We start from the raw sequence: 20786 nt of genomic DNA on the forward strand, positions 1-20786 counted from the left end.
CTTAGCATGTGCTAAACTATCAGATTGGACACAATCCCTGACTCGCATTACCATTTTACAAATGAGGAAACTGATGCACAGAGAAGGCACAAGGCAGAGCCAGACTTAGAACCCAGAACCTGCACTCCCAGTACCATACTCTCAGATGTTTTACTGATTCACACTGGATTCAGTCCCTTTTCATACAAGGTAAGGTTTTACTGTAGTATCAAGAATTCCCCATTTGGTCTTTAACCAGCACTTTCAACAAAGTAGGAAAATTGACTGAGTGACCACTTTTGCTCCCTCACCCTCTGATGGAACCACTGAGGAGCAACAAGCAGAGGTAGACGATTTTATGGCCGAGGTTCCCCTCATTATTTCCAAGCTGCTACTTGAGTCAGTGTAAGAGAAAAGGGGAATGGAGACCAAAGAGGACCGTGAGTCACTTTCCAGAAAGTTTTCTTCAGTTCCCTCCCCGGGCCATCAGTGTATCTATCAAACCTGGTCTGGTCCGGATTAGGAACTGTGTACCAGAAACCCGAGTAGCTCAGAAGTCACCCAAGCAGACGATTCACAGCTTTTCCAGCCCCACCACTTCTGAGCCCAACTAAACTCAACCAAATGGACCAAACTAATTCCCAAGTTCCCCTCCTGTTTGCTGCCATACAACCCTCAAGTCACATGCTTATAAAATGTGCTGTTTTGTGTTGTTAGGCTTTCAGAAGTCTTCTCCTTAGGATGGATTATTCATCACTTTAAATTAGTAGCACTATAGCGAAACACTGATATCTTTGGCATATAAAAATAACCATAGAGCAGGTGTATTTAGAATCTTAACGAGTCCCTGCCATTTTCAAAACACTATAGGGGCGAGAGAGCAAAGAAGTCATGAGCCGAGAGAGAAGGGGGGAAGAGGATGATTTTAAGAGCTAAAATCTAGGCCTCTTTGGTCGGATGCCAATTGGAGGGGTCTTTTTTCCCTTGAAGCCACACTGAGGAGCTTGCCTTCTAATCAAAGAACCAGAGACCCTTGGGGTGTCAGTCTGCCCTGGAAAAGGTATTATTTTTTGGAAATTCCTTACCAGCTGTATGTATTGCACTATTAATTGTAATGAGTACTTTTAAGAGTTGGAACTTTTCACATGTCTATTTAAAATTGAGACAAACTTACTACTGTTATTGTGCAATACAGAAAACTTCATAAAACGGTGATGTTATTATCACCATGTACTTGGACCTATAACCTTTGGGCATTTGATATCTGCCTCACTTTCAACTCCATAGTACTTAATTACATAGCTGTATATTATAGGTTACAAATTGTTTATATTAATGTCTGTCTCCAATTCTGCTGTACTGTTCCCTACAAATCGCTTAGTACAGTGCTCTGTACACAGTTAGCACTTAATACCATTGATGATATATATTTAGTTTACATTTCTCTCAGTGCTATGAAAGTACTTGTGATGTTGTAGTGTTTTAATAAAGGTCTGTAATGACGATTAAGGTCATGACTGATCTTTTAAAAAACACAAATGATCAAATTAGTTTCAGTTCAATTCAGGTTGCTTGGAAAATACAATCATTTGACTTATTTATACCAGACACGAGTTGAGAGAGACAATACCTTCAACTTATTTAGATTAAACCAAAATGGAAAAAAATAAAGCACGCCCAGCAAAATTGGAGAACCAATTATCCCGAGTAGTATGGCAAACTTACAACATATAACAACTTGAAGAAATAGCCCTTCCCACTCATTTTGTCCCACGGTACTAGTGGCATCTTCTGAGACTAAGGGTTCTGATCTGAAACACTTGTTTGGAAATATGAAGCAGCTTGGTTGGCCCAGTGGAAAGAGTCAGCGGCCTTGGGTTCTAATTCCGACTCCGTCACCTGTCATAACTTCTCAGTGTCTCAGTTACCTCATGTAAAAGGGGGAGGTTTAAACTGAATCCTAGGAGGGATTTGGACTGTATCCAACCTGATTAGCTTGCATTTTACCCCAGCATTCAGTACCATGCCTGGTACATAGTAAGTGCTTAATGAATACTATGAAGAAAAAAAAAAGGCCCAGATTCAGAAGTACTTGCTGATGGGATGAGAGAAACTGCCAGGGTATATGGAATAAAATTCAGTGCTGCTCTCAAGAAGCATTCTCTCCATATTTAGTTCAGGTAGCATGATTCTCCGGCTACAGGTCAGGAGGTAGGCATCAGGTCTCCTATCCAAGATTATTCAGCAAGGAAGTTGAAAATGCCAGGAAAGGAAGTCTACCAGTGGCTTTCAAATTGAAAACCAGAAATCTTTATACATTATGTTCCATGACACAAAAGCATAAACTCCTATGTAAGACATCTGAAGACAAAGCACAATAAATATTATGGTTGCCTAAGAAACCCCTAGATATTGTAGTCGTTTTTAAGATGCAAACAACCACTCCAGATATTTCTCCCTCTCAAAAGGTAATTTTAAAATAGATCTTCAGTGGCCCAACTGCTTCTGCCAATATTTTTTTTACAATAGAAAGAACAAGTAGCACTCATATCCCTTTCTATCTGTCACTTCCCATAGCAATTATGATACTAGATGTCACTCAACTATGAGTGGAAGAAACCTCCGAGGAAGAAACTGAGGCACACAGAAGTTAAGTGAACTGTCCAATGTCACAGCAGGCAGGTGGCAAAATCAGGACTAGAACTCAGGGGACTCAGAGTTTTGGCTAGAACAGTGCTAGGGAATTAAAGGATACTTTTCTCACAAGTCTGTTTTGGTTGTAATGCTGTGGAGAGCCCTATAGGTCCAATTCCCCGAAGGGCAGGATCTTGCAAGAACATATCACCAAGCTATAGGAGAACATGGTATAGTTGACTTGCAAAGACAGAAAATTGATCTTTCATTCCTTTATGTATTTAGTGATCAGGAAGATTATTCAGATTTCACACTCACATCCAGTTTTATGCCTGAACTAATTATGTTGTGGAAGTAAAATTAAATTGCTGCATTCTTTCAGTTGTTGGGAGGAACTTCTCATTTGCGTACTTCAGCACTTTCCTACATTGCAGAGGACTGGAACTCCACTTGGAAGTCTGCAAAGATAGTTTGAATGCAACTTGTTTTCCAAGACTCCCTTGTTCCTTGCTCATACATATGGAATTCATCTAGCAAATTGAGAACTTCAAAGAAAAACAGCTTTCCTATTCCCAACAACTTCACGATTACATTTTTTTTGAAGTATCAGGCACAGCTCAAGTCCATTTACTTGCTACAAGACATTTGGCAGTCTGCAACAATTATCCCCTCAATCCAACAAATTACAACCACCAATACTGTCTTCCATTAGCCTAGCCTTGGAAACTTCACCATAACACTTCTAATCTTTGGTTAGCATTCCCCTCTGAGTTTAAACATGTTATATAACACCAACCTGCAGAAATCATACAATAAGTTTACCTGACAGTATATTTTGTCAAAGGAGCTTGAGAATTAAATAGATATGCAAAATAAGAGGATCAAATGATCCTTAATCAACAAATGTAAAACCATTTCTCCTAATACTTGAACAGACTTAGCTGCAGAGACCCAATTGCATGAACTGTTTTAGCTAGCCCAATACCCATTATAATAATAACTGCAGTATGTATTAAGCACTTACTAGGTGTAAAGCACTGTACTAAGCTCTGGGGTAGAGAAAAGCTAATTGCGTGGTCCCATTTGGGGCTCATAGTCTAAGCACTGAATCCCCATTTTACGGTTGAGGAAATGCACAGAGAAGTGAAGTGATCTGTCCAATGTCACACAGCAGGCAACCAGCATTAGAACCCAGGTCCTTCTGACACCATGGGCCAGGCTCTATCCACTAGGTCATGCTGTTTCTCAAACAGGCACAGACAGGCGAGCACAAGATAAATATCTGCTGAATGATCGAGCTCCCCTCTGACATGCAGGAATCTGACTGCCAACCAACCTCCTTGTAGGGTAAACATAGTAGATAAATGCTCTTCAAGAAAGGACAGGTAACAGAAGTCATCCTAATAAGGTAGTCAGTTAGTTTACCCTCCCCAGGTATTTCAGGCATCTCACAAACACTCAGAGCTACTTTGCAGCAAAAGCAATGGATTCCTCAATGTTACCTCCCACTCTTAATTTTAGTAGATAGTTAACATCCATAGTGCCTTTAGTCAAACAGTCTTTCTCAAGGCTAGGAAGCCAGTTACAAGAGCACCAAGGCTACTTTTTGTTTGGTTTTATCACTAAAAGTCACCCCTAAAGCTCACTGAATCCTTTCATTTTGTTCTGAAAGTATGGAAAATGCTGCCGACACACTAGCCAACAGAATTTCCAAAAAGAGAATCAGCTTCCCTTTACTGTAGGACACCTGCTGAAGTAAAAAGCACGTCTCTTGAGGCTTGGAATCCTCTTTATTTCAGGGGGCTTTACTCTGTAGACCAGAGAAGACTGAGGCAGGAGGGGAATTTGAGAAGCTGTCCAGGGGGACCTGAGGGAGTTCTACTTAACCTTAATTCTTTCCCCATGCCTCTCCCCCCTCACATAGCAATCAACCCTCATAGATCCCTGAGGGTTAGTGGACAACCTCGTTTCTGCCCCTCAAGAGTGTCCCCTCCCTGGTCAGAGGACATTCTGGTTCTTGTTTTGTTTGTTCCTTCATTTGTGTAGTTCTCTTTTGCTCAGGTTTAACCAAAGAGGCCTCTGAATAAACTAAGCCCAAGCATGTTTACTGACAATAGCAGAATGACAGATAAACTAAAATAAACTATACCTAATTTCCTTGCCTAGAAATTGAAGTCATTCCCTTGTGCTAGATCCCACTCTTCAGATGAGGATTTTGTTGCCACCAGTAAACTGGTATCTTGAAACCCTTCCTAAAGGAACAGACCAACACCACCAGTCAAGTGGAAAGCAAGGAAAAGAGCATGGGACAGATTTTTAACGAAACTAGTTGCTATTTAAAGTTTCCATTATGTTTATTTCTAATTCAGCTCAAAAGGTACATGCCAAATCAAGACTCCCCAAGGACAAATGCCTTTAAAAGAACCATTAAACTTACTCATTGCATTATCAGTACACCTCTTTACTGGGTGGTAAAGTCTGGCACATTCTGAAAATGCCAAATTTCCCTTCAGTGTTTCCAGGGTTAATGACAAATCTGTTTGTGGCACAGGGGCAAGAGAATTCTGAAGTTTAAAGATGTGACTGTAAGCTCACTGAGGGCAAGGAATGTCTGTTGTATTGGGTTGTACTCTCCCAAGCACTTAGTAGAGTGTCCTGCACAGAATAAGCTTTCAATAAATACAACTGACTGATAATGCTTAAGTAATTTCTACCTGTAAAGGCCTCATTTCACACTCAACCTATTAAGGAAGATGATAGCAGCAGAAGACACTTGATGGCTCAAGATTCCTTTGGTCACACCACAGTTTTTTGAAGACTGTAGGGATTTGTTAAAATTCTAAACCTTGACTTCCATGTTGGAAGGTCAAGCACTTCTGAAAAATGCTGTTACATTTTAAGAAATAGTCTGCTCATTTCTTGGAAAGGGCAGCACGGACATCATTTTAATAATGATGATCATAACAATGATATGGTATTAGTTTAGTGCTTACTATATGCCAAACACTGTACTAAGGGCAGGGTTAGATACATTCATGTCATTCATACTTCCCTGTCCCACATGGGGCTCATATTCTAAGAGAAAGGAAAACAGAAACTGAATCCTCATTTTACAATTAAGTAAATTTAGGCTAGCCCGCCGTCACCCGGCAGGCAAGTGGCAAAGCCAGGATTATTCATTCAATCAATCGTATTTATTGAGCACTTACTGTGTGCAGAGCACTAAGTGCTTAGAAAGTACAATTCAGCAATAGAGACAATCCCGCCCAAAGCAGACTTGGATTACAACCCAGTCCCTTGACAGCCAGGGTCCATGCTGCTCTTTCAAATCAACATTTTTTTGTTTATGGTATTTAAGTGCTCACTATGTGCCAAGCACTGTTCTAAGAACCAGGGTAGATACAAGGTAATCAGGTTGGATAGAGTTCCTATCCCACATGGGGCTCATGCTCAATGCCCATTTTACAGATGAGATAACCGGGCCCCAGAGAAATTAAGAGACTTGCCCAAAATCAAGCAAAAGCCACGTGGTGAAACCAGGATTAGAAGGCTTGTCCTCTGACTCCCAAGCCCGTGGTCTTGCCACTAGGCCATGCTGCTTCTTATTGAGCACCTATTGTGTGCAGAGTACTGTACTAAGCCTTTGGGAAAGTATAACATAAAAGAGTTTGTAGACATGATCCCTGCCCATAAAGAGCTTACGGCCTGGGGGGAGGACAAATACTAAAGTGGATTAGAGTTAGGGGAAACAGTAGAGTATAAGAATATTTACATCTTGGCCTTTCCACTAGGTCATGTGACTTCTCTACAGCCCAGCCTAACCAGCCAGGTAACGGTGATCCAGCCAGAGTCTAAGAAATGGGAAGAAAAGAATGGATTGTTCTAGACACAAATTCACCACATTCTGATTTCACATCTAGCCTATCTTTGGAGAACTAGAAATGACTTCTGGGCTCCCAAAGGAGGGAACAAAATGCTTATATTCAAATACCTGGGAGGTTTAAAAATTACTCAAGCTTTGTATGCAACAACTCCCCACCACCCTGCCCTCCTTGCTCCTATCTCAACCACAATGATAGAAATCACGGAAACAGTCATGGCCTAGTGACAAAAGCAGGGACCTGAGAATCAGGATACTGAGGTTCTACTCCCAGTTCTGAGACTTACCTGCTGTGTGAACTCTGGCAAATCACCAACTTCTTTATGCCTCAGTTTCCTTAACTGCAAATTGGGGATTCAATACCTTTTCTCCCTCCTCCTTAGACCCTGAGTTCTGCATGGGACAGAGATTATCTTTTATCTACCCCAGTGCTTAGCATGGTGCTTGGCACATGGTAGTATTAATAATAATAATAATTATGGCATTTGATAAGCACTTACTATATGTCAGGCACTCTACTAAGCGCTGGAGTAGACACAAGCAAATCCGGTTGGACACAGTCCCTGGCCCACATGGGACTCACAGTTTCAACCCCCATTTTACAGATGAGATTACTGAGGCACAGAGGACGTGAAGTGACTTGGCCAAGATCACACGGCTGACTAGTGGCAGAGCCGGGATTAGAACCACTACACCATGCTCCTTCTCATTATTATTATTACCATTCATAACATAATTCCACAACTGAAGGAACAAGAAAGGTGAAAAACATCACCTGCTTTCAGAAACTACAAGACGGTGTAGCCTCGACAGAACCGTGTAAAAAATTTTAAGTGTTCAACGGACCTGGCTGGGAGGATATCACTGTGCAGATTTGCCACTCAAAACTTAATTACTAACAAGACATTTTAAGGTATTGAAGCTTCACGGTGCATTCAGATTCTAAATCACCTCAAGGGCAGAAGCCACAACTCATTTCTTCATAACTTTCCAAGTACCTAGCATAGTGCTCTGCAGGGTGAGTAAAGCAACTGACCCACATCTTATTGTGGTGGTGGTCATGGGAGGGAGGGAGGAAGAGACAGAGGTGGGGAACCAGAATAAGGAGGGAGGAAGAGGGGTGGGGAGCCAGGAATAGCTGTTGGGCTATGCCAGTGGTGGTGAAGGTTTCTGACCTAAAAACCGCTTAGGGCATTGCTCAAGGTCAACAGACGTAGCAGGAATCCTGGAAATTGAGTGCCAAAGACTGTAGCAGGTACTAAAGGGATTGTCTACCGGGTTGGGGTGCTGTGGTACAGCATCGACACTGCGCAGAAATCACTATATAGAGAGAGGGCCCAGAGAATGATCATTAGCTTCCTTAAAAAAAAAAAAAAAGACTGGATGAAAATTCAGGTTTAAATTTCATATTTTGGCTATTTGAATTTTTAATTCACCTGGCAACCCCTCTAGGGCAGGTGTTTCTTTAGTAATAGTACTCCTTTCTGGTATTTGCACATTATGCCAACAGCTAAGAACATGACATCCCAGCTACCAGTTGGCATACCTAGCAATACTTCAAGTATTACTACTTTAAACTTAGGGTAGTGAACACGGGTGTCAATGAAAACTTACCACCTACATAATAAATTGAAATGAGACTCTGCTACATTGAAGAACCCTCACACAAATGACCATAGAGGCCTTCAGAAATGTGGGAAGGAAACCCATGCTCTCCCAGGGGGACCAAGAAAAGAAAAATCAATTTTCAAAGCGATCATATCTTCCACTTAACATGAACATATCTTCTACATAGGGTAGAAATAAGTAGGCAATTCACCAAAAAGGTATTAAATTGGCTTTATCCATCAGTAACAATATGCTCTTAAATTTGCTTTTTCCATTGGGAGTAAAACAAATTAAAAGGAAATTAGGGGTTAACCCTAAATTTTTTTTTTTTTTTAAAAAAGAGACATGGAGTAGAAATTGATTTAGGTATGTTGAAACCCCCCCAAAAATCTACACCCAGGTTACAGAATATTTCATATTTTCCTCTGGGATGGAGGTAGTGACTAAGAGCAAAACGGAGCCTCTTAGGCTGAGCCATAAGTTGCAAATGCCTTCATTAGAAAATTCTCCGACCAAACAATAAAGTGATAAGGCTATGGGTGAAAGTTCATTCAGGCTGAGCCTTATCGAAGGTGGGCAAGGCCTCTGCTCACTCTTCCGTGATCTTTCTCTTGTATTTCCACACTCTCCCCACCACTTTGCACTCCTCTTCCCACAGCAGCCCCTCAACTGTTACTGAGGATTTGTTATTTGTGTTTGTGAGAAAATTGAATGTGTTTGCTGCAGGCAGGATGCACAGCGATCTGGGTGGGAGTAGATAAAGCAAGGAAGGGAAGGAAAGCAGAATATGATCAGGTTCTCCCTTACCAAAAGTGTTAGGTGCCTGCTGTTGGTTCTGTGGAAAGATCACAGCTCTGGGAGACCTAGATTCTAAGCCTGGCTCTGCAAGTAGGGATACGCCTGATGGGTCTGTCATCAGTGTAGGTTTCAGACTGAAAAGGCCACCAGTGACAACTCCACGAGGTGGAGAGACTCAGTGAATCCCGAAAAATAACTGGCTAACATGGGTAATGGGTTATGGTGAGGTGGCACAGCAAAGACACTAAGTTGCCATCATGTCAACCATAATAAATGGGTCTTGCACATCACTCTGCCTACTTGCTTGTTGCCCTCCAAGCCCAAGCAGCAACGTGACTGGACAAATGGCTGTCGCTTGAATCAATTCCTTTACCCAAGTTCCTGGTCCTGAAAGTCTCGGGGCTGATAAGTGTCAGTTGTTCTCAACTGCTGTGTGACCCTCGACAAGTCACTTAACTTCTCTGTGCCTCAGTTACCTCATCTGTCAAATGGGGATTAATACTGTGAACCCCATGTGGAACGTGGACTGCATCCAACCTGATTAGCTGGAATCTTCTCCGGCACACTTAGTACTGTGCCTGGCACATAGTAAGTGCTTAACAAACACCATAAAACAAAAGGGCAAAAAAACAGGTTCCTAACAAACCTCACAGTAAACTCATGAGAAGGTACACAATTATCATGTAGTGTTCTACCCAAAACATGCAGTAAGAACACAGGCTACAAAAAAACTGGGTAACTGATAAATGTGGACAATGCCACTGATATGGATCAAAGAAAAAGCTATTTAATTAACATAGCAAGAATTATCCTGAAGATTAGATCTGCAGATTGATTTAACACCATCCATCCCGACAAGAGGATGGCTGGCTGGGGGAAGGGCCTGCCCAGGGGAGCTTCAGCAGTAGCACCAGGTATTTTACCTCCAACCTCTCCTTTCCCTAAACCTTCCAACACACCACCTAGTTTGGTGGAGGCATTAGATTAGTACAAATTTAAGAATCAGGTATTCAAATTATTTTGGAACTGTGCTGAGATACACTGGAGACAAACTGATTCAAAAGCATGTCTCCAAAAATAAAATACGGGCTACCTTAAGTTAATATTTCATTACGGTTTTTAGATAACTACCTCAACAAGAACACTGTTTATAGTAATAATCTTCCAGCAAGGAGGAAAATCTCTGATCTGCTGAAGCCTCACCTGCAGCTATTCAGGTTGGTTAAGGTTCACCTCTCAACATAGTGCTAAAGAAATTGAAGGAAGACTTCCTTGTTCAGATAGTCTTGATTCACATTCAAGACCTGTCTAAGCATGCTTGAAAGGTAATTACCTTCAACTAGGAATTGCCTGTCTAATCTATCAAACAGGATCAGATCAGTCAAATGAGTGGTCATGACAATATTAAAATCCAAAAGTAAACAAAGGTCCCAAGAAAGTTTTTTGTTGTTGTTTTGTTTTAACTGCAGCAACCCAGACCAAAACAACAAACAAGCTTTTAGGAATATATAATACTTACTACTCTGCTGTTTTGACTTGCCCAAATTGTGGAAACGACAGTTGCTTTTTGCTGTGCAAAACAACCGAGCAATTGTTGCCCAATTTCAGGAAATTCAAATCCTCAGTTCCATGTACATAAGCCATAAGCTTTAGCACCTAGTTTGGCACCCATGCCTTAGTTTTAATTTTTAGATTTAAATTAAGTTTAGGTGAAACTTCTCTAAATCCTAAATCAAAAGTGAGTACATTAAAAAACCGTAGATGCAATACTCTGAGTCCATGAGCAATAGCAACTCATGAAATTAGCTTTTTTTAAAAGAACATTCATTCATTCATTCAATCGTATTTACTGAGCACTTACTGTGTGAAAAGCACTGTAATGGACCTAATATTCCTTCTCATAGTATATGGACTACAGAAGAAACCTACTCCAGTTCTGGGACCTTAGGTTCTCTGCTGGAAGCATTAGATCATTTCCCCAATAAAGTGACCTCCAAACATCAAATGACTTGTACAAAACTACCCCCAAAACACTCTTGAGATTTGTCATTCAAAGATTCCTCCAAAAACGCATTTACACTTACAGACAACCCTTTACTTCCCCCAGAATTCTCACTTCAGCATGTTGGCTCAGTCCCTTGTCCCACTACCCTTCCCCATTACTTCCCCCAAACTCACACACTTTCCCAAGGTATTAAGTGAGTAGGTTAATAATGAGCACCTACACAAGTTCACTGGGCAAAATTATGAATCTGTTTGTTTCAGCATATCAAAGACACCTTCCAATCACTAGGAAGGTTATTATGGTGCCATTTCCCCCAGCCCTCCACAAATGAGGAAAACAGACAGCCTTCTCAATTTCAAATGACTCTTTGCCTTTTTCTACAGTATACATAATTAAGCTTTTTATTACATGACAATACAAGATGGAAAATTTACATTACAAAGACTTACATTGGGAATATAGATTTAAGGGTTAATTGCTGTTCCCTTTTTATCTGGTAAACAGCAGGTTACACTCCATAGTGAAGATCATCCTGTAACTGGTTATTTTTCCTGTTTTAGATTTTGTGATGCAATTTTAAAAGTGCTGCACAAACTCTAATCTTTGAGAAGGTAAGGGCCTGAGGTATTTACTACGTGGAACAACCTGATTACCCTGTATCCACCCCAGTGCTTAGAACAGTGCTCTGCACATAGTAAGCGCTTAACAAATACCAACATTATTATTATAGTTCCATCGGCACTCAAATATTGACACTGATTATGGTGATAACTATATGCTCCCCCCATCTACCCCCAAAACAAACAAAAACACACATCAGGATAGGACTGACTAAAATTCAGATGAGAAATGTCCAGCCAGAGGTTCCAACTGGACTGACAATTCATTGTATTTGTTCTAGAACAGATCCTCCCATAATTGTTTTCTAGAAGTTATACCGTCACTTCAAAAAAATTTTTTTTTAAACTTAGGTATTTCACTAACTGCCCCCCCCACCAAAGTCACTGCTACAATTATTACATTTAAAACTTGGCTAATTGGGGAACACCCAGTATTATTTGACACATCCAGCGGTTACCTGTCTCTCCCTACCTTGCAAGGAATGATGAGATGATAAATAGGTAATGAATGCCAAAAGGTTATTTAGGAAATAAAAACGTCATTCAAATTCAAGGTACTATAGACTGCCAATGGATTTACAACACAGTTGGTTCCTAAAAGGTACACGTTAAGAGGACCCAGTTTTCTCACAGAAACACTGTTCAAGATGGGGGACTGGTTCCTAAACCCACAATCAGATATCCTATTAAACAAAATTACATGTTCAACTATCTATGAGCGACATACCTACATTAATGTATTTCTGAATCACAGCAGTTCCAAAATAGAGTAGTTTGACTTACTTCATCTGAAGCAAAATAGACATGATGACCCTTTCAGCTCTGTATTCTTCACCCCCCACCCTACCCCGTCGCTTTTAAAATTATTCTTCCATTTCCCATCACTCTGGTTTTCCCCCCACGTCCTCCCTTTGCAACACCCCTCCAACACACACACCAGCTAGTGTCATAAAGGAAAGACAAAATTAGGCATGAATTTACAAATGTTCTAAGTGCCATTTGTCTTGAATAAAGGAATACCTGTACTGGTGAGGGACTCTGCGTAGAACTGCTGTGAAAGGCTGTAACATTCTAATTTTTTGGCAGCACATCACAGTGCAAAGTTTAAACTGTATTTACAACGCACTTCTGTGTGCAAATGATCCTATACCAAAATGCGTATTCATTTTTCTACAGGCTAAATCATTTTTCTATCTTAACTACTCAAAAATGTTTCAATGCGGCTTGGCCAGAGATAAGGATATCTTTGATTTTTTATTTAAGATGAACTCTGGAATGTTTTCTCATACCTCCTAGAATCAATACTCATGGGAGGGAGGAATTCGGTTAGGAGGTAGAAGTAGGTCGCTTAAATAAACCAACCAATCTCTAATGCCTTAGTGGGAAGACCAAAAAAAAGGCCATGATTTAAGGAAAAAAATGAATAAAGGATAGCAAAACTAAAAAATATTTTCAGAAAACACTACCTGAAAATTCCACTTTGTTCTGTGGGCGGTTTTTCCCAGTAATCTTTATAAACAGACTTTTTATATTTTGGTTTGTCCAGAAGGATGAAAAGCTTGCTGATGCGGTGTTCAACAAAAATTGTTAGAAGTATGACGAATTAAGTTTAAACACTAACAGAGAGCATTCGAACACTAATATCAACTGCCCAAGAGCTGTCACCATTATTCTATTATGAGAGGGGTTATGCGATACGGTCGAAAAATCTTGCCTAGTGCTCGAGTTAACACGTGTTTAGCATGATTTTGGCCACTGGAGGGCACCCACATTGATCAAAGAAGAAAAATAGAAATATGCCCCACAACTCGTTTTCTTTCACCTCTTTTAGTTTCAAGCAGTCCACAAAAAACAATACACACCATTAACCCATCTACCTCTCCTCAGGGGAAAAAACGGGATAAACTTAAAAGCTTGATAACAGTTACACACAACTTCTGATAGTTACCCTCTTACTGACCTAAGACTGTGGTTACTAAGGTTTCAAGCTTCCCCAAGATTGGACCCTTTGTAAAAATGCTTGTCACTAATACCATAACACAAAATTAAAATAAAACTATGGATGATTTACCGTCAGGTATTATCAAGCTGAATCTTGTCGGAACTACAAAGAAAACATCTAAGCACTGCGACAGCTTTTTTGAGGTTAGTTTGAGAAGGGTAGAACTCTATTCTTAAAACTAAGATGATTAAATACAGTTTGGTCAAAAAAAGTCTCATTTTCAAGCACATAAACGAGCAGCAGTTTACAAATTGAATCTTCCTCGGCTTCTCTCTCAAGGTAACCCAACTTGATAAAAAAAAAAATATATATATATTTGTGCACTCCTTTAATGAGAGTGCACTGTTACCTTGTTACTCAGAACTTGGCTCTGCAGTGCCCTGGGACCCATCAGAGTTTGCCACCAACCCAAAGGTCTGAACCCTGGTCCCTCTGCAATTCCTTTGGGGGAATCGAAAGGGTGGAAGAGGGAGAATGAACGCTGTGTAGACTGCTTGCCTGATGTATACACAGGAACTTCAGATAATCAAGCATCCTTAGTGTACCGAGGGAGAAATGCCCACCACAAACACTCTGAATTACGCTTAGAATTACAAGGACGCTCCGTAGCTGTTCTCTGTAGTTTGATCGTTTCTCAACACCAAACTGGTAGACTATTGGGGCATTCACCTCCCACGGGGCATATTGAACCCAGGAAGTGAACAACAGGCTCCGGGGGGAGCAGTGAAATTAATAACGACATTCAGAATTATAAAAATGTTGTACTTGCCTGTTACAAGATAAATGCCAGTGCTTTACATCGAAGCCATACAATTCAAACTCCAATGTCATTAAGTCTTGATTTCACACATGACAACTGATTAAATGAAGCATAACTTCAATTAAGTTATTGTAAAATTTTTGCCAAAATTCTTACACCTAATAGAACAGCCAACTTGGCTGTAATCTATGTCATTCAACAGTTTTTAATTATAAGTAGGATTTATTAAGTTTATTATATTAGGTTGGAACTTAGTTGAAAATGAAACAGAGGTAGTTTTTAGGTCAAATCAATTTGTGACATTTGCAATTTCTCCCCTCATCTTTACTGTCCACCTGAAAAAACACAGGCAGTTTTAGTGTAATACACATTTTTAAAGGCAGTCAGCTCTGTTTTTTCAAGAAAACTTGGAACACATTTGCCTGGACAATTACGGAGATGCAGTAAGTCGGAGCATAGACTTCAAAACCAGACTTATTTACTTGCTCGTTTAAATCCCGAAGTACGGTACTCTGCACAAATGCCCCATCTGTACATTCCTGAAACAAAGTATTGTAATCTACATCTTTTGGACCAATGTTAGTTCGCTGTGACTTCAATTTCAACAGACTGCTCCTTTCCTGTGTCTTTAGTTACATGCCTCTTACTGCCGAATATTGGTAGTTAGGGGTTTAAAGAGAGGTTATTCCTACCAGATTGTACCAACTGTCGCAGAGTAAATATTTTAGCCGAGATTAGATCTCGAGCACAACTTATTAGTGAACATGCCAGATATTGCGGAGTCACTTTAGTTCATTTTCCACTTCCCCCAAAACCACAGAAACTACTAGTCTAGATAGGTTACCAGTCATCTTTGGAGGCTGCAAAGTTTCACTACTACAAAGTTGGTTTCACTCTCCAATCTGAAACTTTCTTTGAAAGTTTCAGCCTTCAGTAACCTATGCGATCTGGTAAGCGGAGTGAAGGTTTTCAAAAACCTTCAATTTGCTGCTTTAATACACTTGGGATCGGTTTTGGTAGCCTTGCACATGCAAATCTCAGAAGCTTCTATGCCCTCGTTTTAAAGATGCCAATAACAATGGAACTGGGGAAAATTACTTCAAAATTCCAGGACGCTTTTCCTATGTCAACAGGTGCTAGAGGTAACTACCTAATCCAATTTAGGAGGAGAAAAATCCGGTCGACATGGCCTAAAACGTGACTGGGAACACAAAATGCTTCATGTCAGCCAGAATACAAGTAAAGTCCCTCGTAAAGGAGATGGGTTGAAAAGGGGGGGGGGGGGGGGGGGGGGAAGAAGAAATCCATCAATGGCTTGTTACTGAAAACGTATTTTGAAGGAATTGGCACAACGATAGTTCCCATCAAGCGAAAAAAAAAAATACATGCTGCGTTAAAAGTGGATCTATCGCAGTTCCCGTCGGAGGAAAGCCTCCAAGTCGGACTAGCTTGGGCCCTTTACTCTTCGTGACACAAAGCTCCCATTTCACTAAAACCCCTCCTCGATTTCCTTTTGCCGACCTCTGCATACCAACAGCCCAGCCTTTCTCTCCATTCACCACTCACATTCTTTGGGGGAGGGGAGAGACCACGGATGCCTGGGATAATAATGCAGGCGCTCAACGACCGGGGGGGAGGAAAAATGCAGAAAAGCTTCCCCAGAAAGGGGGGGGAGAGAAGAGTAAAGAGGAATGGGGGGCGAGGAGGCTGCAGATCGCCAAGAACTGGGGAGGGGGGAGTTGGCTCCAGGACGAACCTGGGAGGAAAACTACCTCTCCCCGAGACACCGACAAACACCCACAAAAGCAGTCGAAGCTGCAGGCGTGGATCGAGTTTCACTTACTTAGCACGGAAAGCGACGAGAAAACAAAAGGAGCGGCTCAAAGTTTCGCTGCCCCTAACGGGCGGACCCTTGGAAGATACCCAGTTGCGAAGACCGTTTTAAAAAATTTTTAAAAAAAAAAGAAAAAAAGAACCCACACCCCACCAAAAAGGAGATTCCCGTCGGGTGGCAAGGCCCGAGGGATGCCTTTATGGCCGTGCACCTGAAGAAGGGACCCAACTCTCCCAACTCTTCTCCACCCCTGGAGGTCTCCTGCGGAGAAATAAGGAGCGGGCAACCCCCCCCGAGAGAGTCTATTTCGGTTGCAACCAGATGGGAGTTTGCCCCCCTCTCTGGGGGGTTTGAATCGCAGCGTTTTTCGGAAGGTCCGGGGCCTGGGCCCACACTGGGCTCGTCGCCCCCTTCCCAGGGCGGGAGTTGGCAGGGTGTTCCTCACCCTCTTGGGAGCCCCTGGCCCTCTGTCCCTGGCTCCTTTGGCATCGTTTGCAACGTCTGCACGGTTTGCAACGTTGGGGCCTCGCGGCCATGGCCTCCTGCCCCCCTCGGCCAGCTCGGCCTCGCCCAGCCCGTCCTTTCCCCCCCACCCCCGCCTCCGGCCTCGAAGTTTGGCTCTCGGGGAGGCCGGGGAGGCCTCACCGTGGGTCTCGGGGGCGGCGGGCCGCGGCCGGTCCTGCTGCCTGGGCGACGGTCCTGTCCCCCCGTCCGTCCGTCCTTCGGGCCGCCCTCCCTCCGGCGGGATAGTCCTGCTGCCAACGAGCGAGAGGCTCAAAATGGCGCCGCACCAGGAGCTTTTATACCGACCGCAGCGCCCGCCGCTGTATCCTGCCGCCGCCGCCCAATGCGGAGCGGGCGGGTGGAGGGGGGGAAAGTAGTCCCCGCGTCCCGCCGTCGCGCCGGGCGGCGCGCAGTGATCCGGGCGGCGGGGCAGGGCTGTGATGCGGCCCGCCACTCTCCTCCGTGGGGGGGACGGGGAAGTCCTGCTGCCAGGACTGGCCGCTCCTCCTGCACTAAACGCTCCGCACCTCCGCCAAACTCACTCCCCTCTTCAAAGCCCTGTAATAATGTTGGTATTTGTGAAGCGCTGCCTACGTGCAGAGCACTGTTCTAAGCGCAGGGGGAGATACAGGGGGATGAGGTGGTCCCACGTGAGGCTCGCAGGCTTCATCCCCCTTTTCCAGACGAGGGAACTGAGGCACAGAGAAGTGAAGTGACTTGCCCACAGTCACACAGCTGGCAAGGGGCAGAGTATGAGGCCTTACCTCCTCCAGGAGGATTTGTACATTCCAAGCGCTTAGTACAGTGCTCTGCACATAGTAAGTGCTCAATAAATACTGTTGAATGAATGAATGAAAGGAGGCCTTCCCAGACTGATTCCCCCTTTCCCTCTGCTGCCCATTCCCCCTAGCACTGTGCTCATTTGTATATATATTACCCTATCTATTTTGTTAATAAGGTGTCCGTCCCCTTGATGCTATTTTTCTTGATGATGTGGTCTTGTTTTTGTTTTGTTCTCTCTTGCTTGGCTGGCCGTCTCCCCCGTGTGGTCTGTGAACCCGGCATTGGGCAGGGAGGGCCTCCATCTGTTGCCGAATTGTACGTTCCAAGCGCTTAGTAAGTGCTCTGCACATACTAAGCGCTCCATAAATACTCTTGAATGAATGAACTCTCTTCCCCTCTTCAAAGCCCTCCTGAGAGCTCTCCTCCTCCAGGAGGCCTTCCCAGACTGAGCCCCCTTTCCCTCTGCTCCCCCCTCCTCTGCTTTTCCCCCTTCCCCTCAGCACCGTGCTCATTTGTATATATTATTTATTACTCTATTTTGTTAATGAAGTGTACATCTCCTTGATTCTATTTTTCTTGATGATATCTTGTTTTTGTTTTGTTCTGTTTTGCTGTCTGTCTCCCCCGTTTAGACTGTGAGCCGGTCACTGGGCAGGGAGGGTCTTCATCTTTTGCCAAAGCGCTTAGTACAGTGCTCTGCACATAGTAAGCGCTCAATAAGTACTATTGGATGAATGAATGAATGAACCCCCCTGCGAAAACCCTCTCAGGCCAGGCACAGGAGGCAGGGCCAGGCTGCCCAGCGGCCTCTCTTCACAACAAGTTTATTAACAATAATAATAATAATAATAGCATTTCTTAAGCACTTACTGTGTGCCGAGCACTGTTCAAAGCGCTGGGGTAGATACAGAAAAGCAGCGTGGCTCAGTGGAAAGAGTCCGGGCTTAGGAGTCAGAGGTCATGAGTTCTGAGCCCGGCTCTGCCACCTGTCAGCTGGGTGACTTTTGGGCAAGTCACTTCACTTCTTGGTGCCCCAGTTCCCTCATGTATTCATTCAATAGTATTTATTGAGCGCTTACTACGTGCAGAGCACTGTACTAAGTGCTTGGAATGGACAATAAGGCACCAGAGACAATCCCTGCCCTGCTCATCTGTAAAATTCATTCATTCAATAGTATTTATTGAGCGCTTACTATGTGCAGAACACTGAACTAAGCACTTGGAATGGACAAATGGAGATGAAGACTGTGAGCCTCACGTGGGACAACCTGACTACCCTGTATCTACCCCAGCGCTTAGAGTAGTGCTCAGCACATAGTAAGCGCTTAACAGACACCGACATTATTACAGGGTAATCAAGTTGCTCCACTTTGTTGCCCAGGGTAGTCCAGTTGCCCCTATTACAGATGAGGTCACTGAGGCACCGAGAAGTGAAGTGACTTGCCCGAAGTCACCCAGCTGACAGGTGGCAGCCGGGATTAGAACCCATGACCTCTGACTCCTAAACCCGGGCTCTTTCCACTGAGCCATGCTGCTTGACGCGTCTTTAATAATAACGGTGGTATTTGTTAAGCGCTTACTATGTGCAAAGCACTGTTCTAAGCGCTGGGGGAGATACAAGGTGATCAAGTTGTCCCACGTGGGGCTCCCAGTTTTCATCCCCATTTTCCAGATGAGGTCACAGAGGCACAGAGAAGTGAAGTGACTTGCCCAAAGTCACACAGCTGGCAAGCGGGGGAGTCGGGATTAGAACCCACGACTTCTGACTCCCAAGCCCGGGCTCTTACCACTGAGCCACACTGCTCGTCTTTAGTTGCGGGGGGCCGTGCGGGCCGGTCTTCGAGGGGCGATGGCAGCTTCTGCCTCCCAGGCCCCGATGGCCACTAGCTCAACAGAGGAGCAAGGGGATTTTTTTTTAATTTTCCTAATTCAGGAAAAAAGAATCCCTGCCCCCCTGTTGTGCGAGTGGCCAAAAGGGCCTGGGAGGCAGGAGGTCCTGGGTTCCAGTCCCGCCATTCGTCTGCTGGGTGACCCGGGGCCAGTCACTTTGCTTCTCTGGGCCTCAGTTCCCTCACCTGGAAAATGGGGATGCGGGAGGTCCTGGGTTCCAGTTCCGCCTCCACCACCCGTCTGCTGGGTGACCCGGGGCGAGTCACTTCACTGGGCCTCAGTTCCCTCACCTGGAAAATGGGGATGCAGGAGGTCCTGGGTTCCAATCCCACCCCGCCACTCGTCTGCAGGGTGACCCAGGGCGAGTCACTTCACTTCTCTGGGCCTCAGTTCCCTCACCTGGAAAATGGGATGCAGGCGGTCCTGGGTTCCAGTTCCGCCTCCACCACCCGTCTGCTGGGTGACCCGGGGCGAGTCACTTCACTTCTCTGGGCCTCAGTTCCCTCACCTGGAAAATGGGGATGGGAAAATGAGCCCCACGTGGGAAGAGGGGCTGGGTCCAATACCATTTTCTTGCATCCACCCCAGCGATTAGAACGGTGCCTGCCACTTAATAAGCGCTGAACATATACCATTATTATTATTATTATCTGGATCTGGCCGCTTTTTCCCGGCCGTTTCTTCAATAAAGGCTTGCAGATGTTGAGGACCTGGGGGCGAGAGGGGGAAGAAATCTTTTGGGGAAGTGTTGGGGGGGGGTCTCTGTCTCTCTGTGTCTCCAGCCTCCGGGGCCCAAGCGCGGGGAATTAGGACTGGAGGGGCTCCGGCAGGCTGCGGCTGAAAAAAAAAAAGGAGACAGACTAAAATAATGCAATGATATTAATAATAATGTTGCAATAATGCAATCGGCTCAAAGTCTCCTGTCCACTGCATCGTCTGTCGGTTTTACGGATAACCGCTTATTAAATGAGAACGTCCACAGACTACAACTCGTATTTGCTGGCTTGCTTTTGGGGGGTTGCGCAGGGAGTGACTCCTTTTCTAGCAACACAGGTACCGGAGCTGGTTTATTGACATCTTCGTCTCCCTGTGTCTCACAGAAATCCTCTTCAGCCCAAATCTAACTTTCTCGCATTCTGTCCCTCCAAAGCCTCAATCTTATTTAATGCATCGAGGCAGGCGGGGAAAGGTGTTCATTTCCTCTCCCCCACCCCCCGCCTTGCAACGTCTCCTTTGGTTAACATTTATAGATAGGAACTTCTGGGGCAGCTGATGCAATTTCGATTGACCGGCTTTTTAATGTCCTTTAATTTTTAAGCTTTTCTTTTTTTCTCGGCTTAAACACAATGGAGAAAGTATAGAAAGAGACAGGAGAAAGTTATCTTGGCTCCTACAATGTAGGTCTATAATTAATGCATTCACAAACAATAGGTCACTGCCTACAGGTATTGCATACCAAATCTAGTTATTCACTTCGAGAAGGATGCAG

The 20786-nt window shown here is 43.8% G+C and overlaps 1 protein-coding gene across 1 annotated transcript in view; it reads right to left on the reverse strand.

Annotated features, from left to right (window-relative positions):
• CTNNB1 (catenin beta 1) overlaps positions 1-16900 on the reverse strand; it is a 35643-nt gene extending 18743 nt beyond the window's left edge. Inside the window, exon 1 of the mRNA XM_007666139.3 lies at positions 16766-16900. The gene's annotated coding sequence lies outside the window, so the exon portion shown is untranslated. The remainder of the gene's footprint in view (positions 1-16765) is intronic.
• Positions 16901-20786: the final 3886 nt, after the last annotated feature.

Source organism: Ornithorhynchus anatinus, chromosome 8, assembly GCF_004115215.2.
Source record: "Ornithorhynchus anatinus isolate Pmale09 chromosome 8, mOrnAna1.pri.v4, whole genome shotgun sequence".
Classification (NCBI taxonomy): domain Eukaryota; kingdom Metazoa; phylum Chordata; class Mammalia; order Monotremata; family Ornithorhynchidae; genus Ornithorhynchus; species Ornithorhynchus anatinus.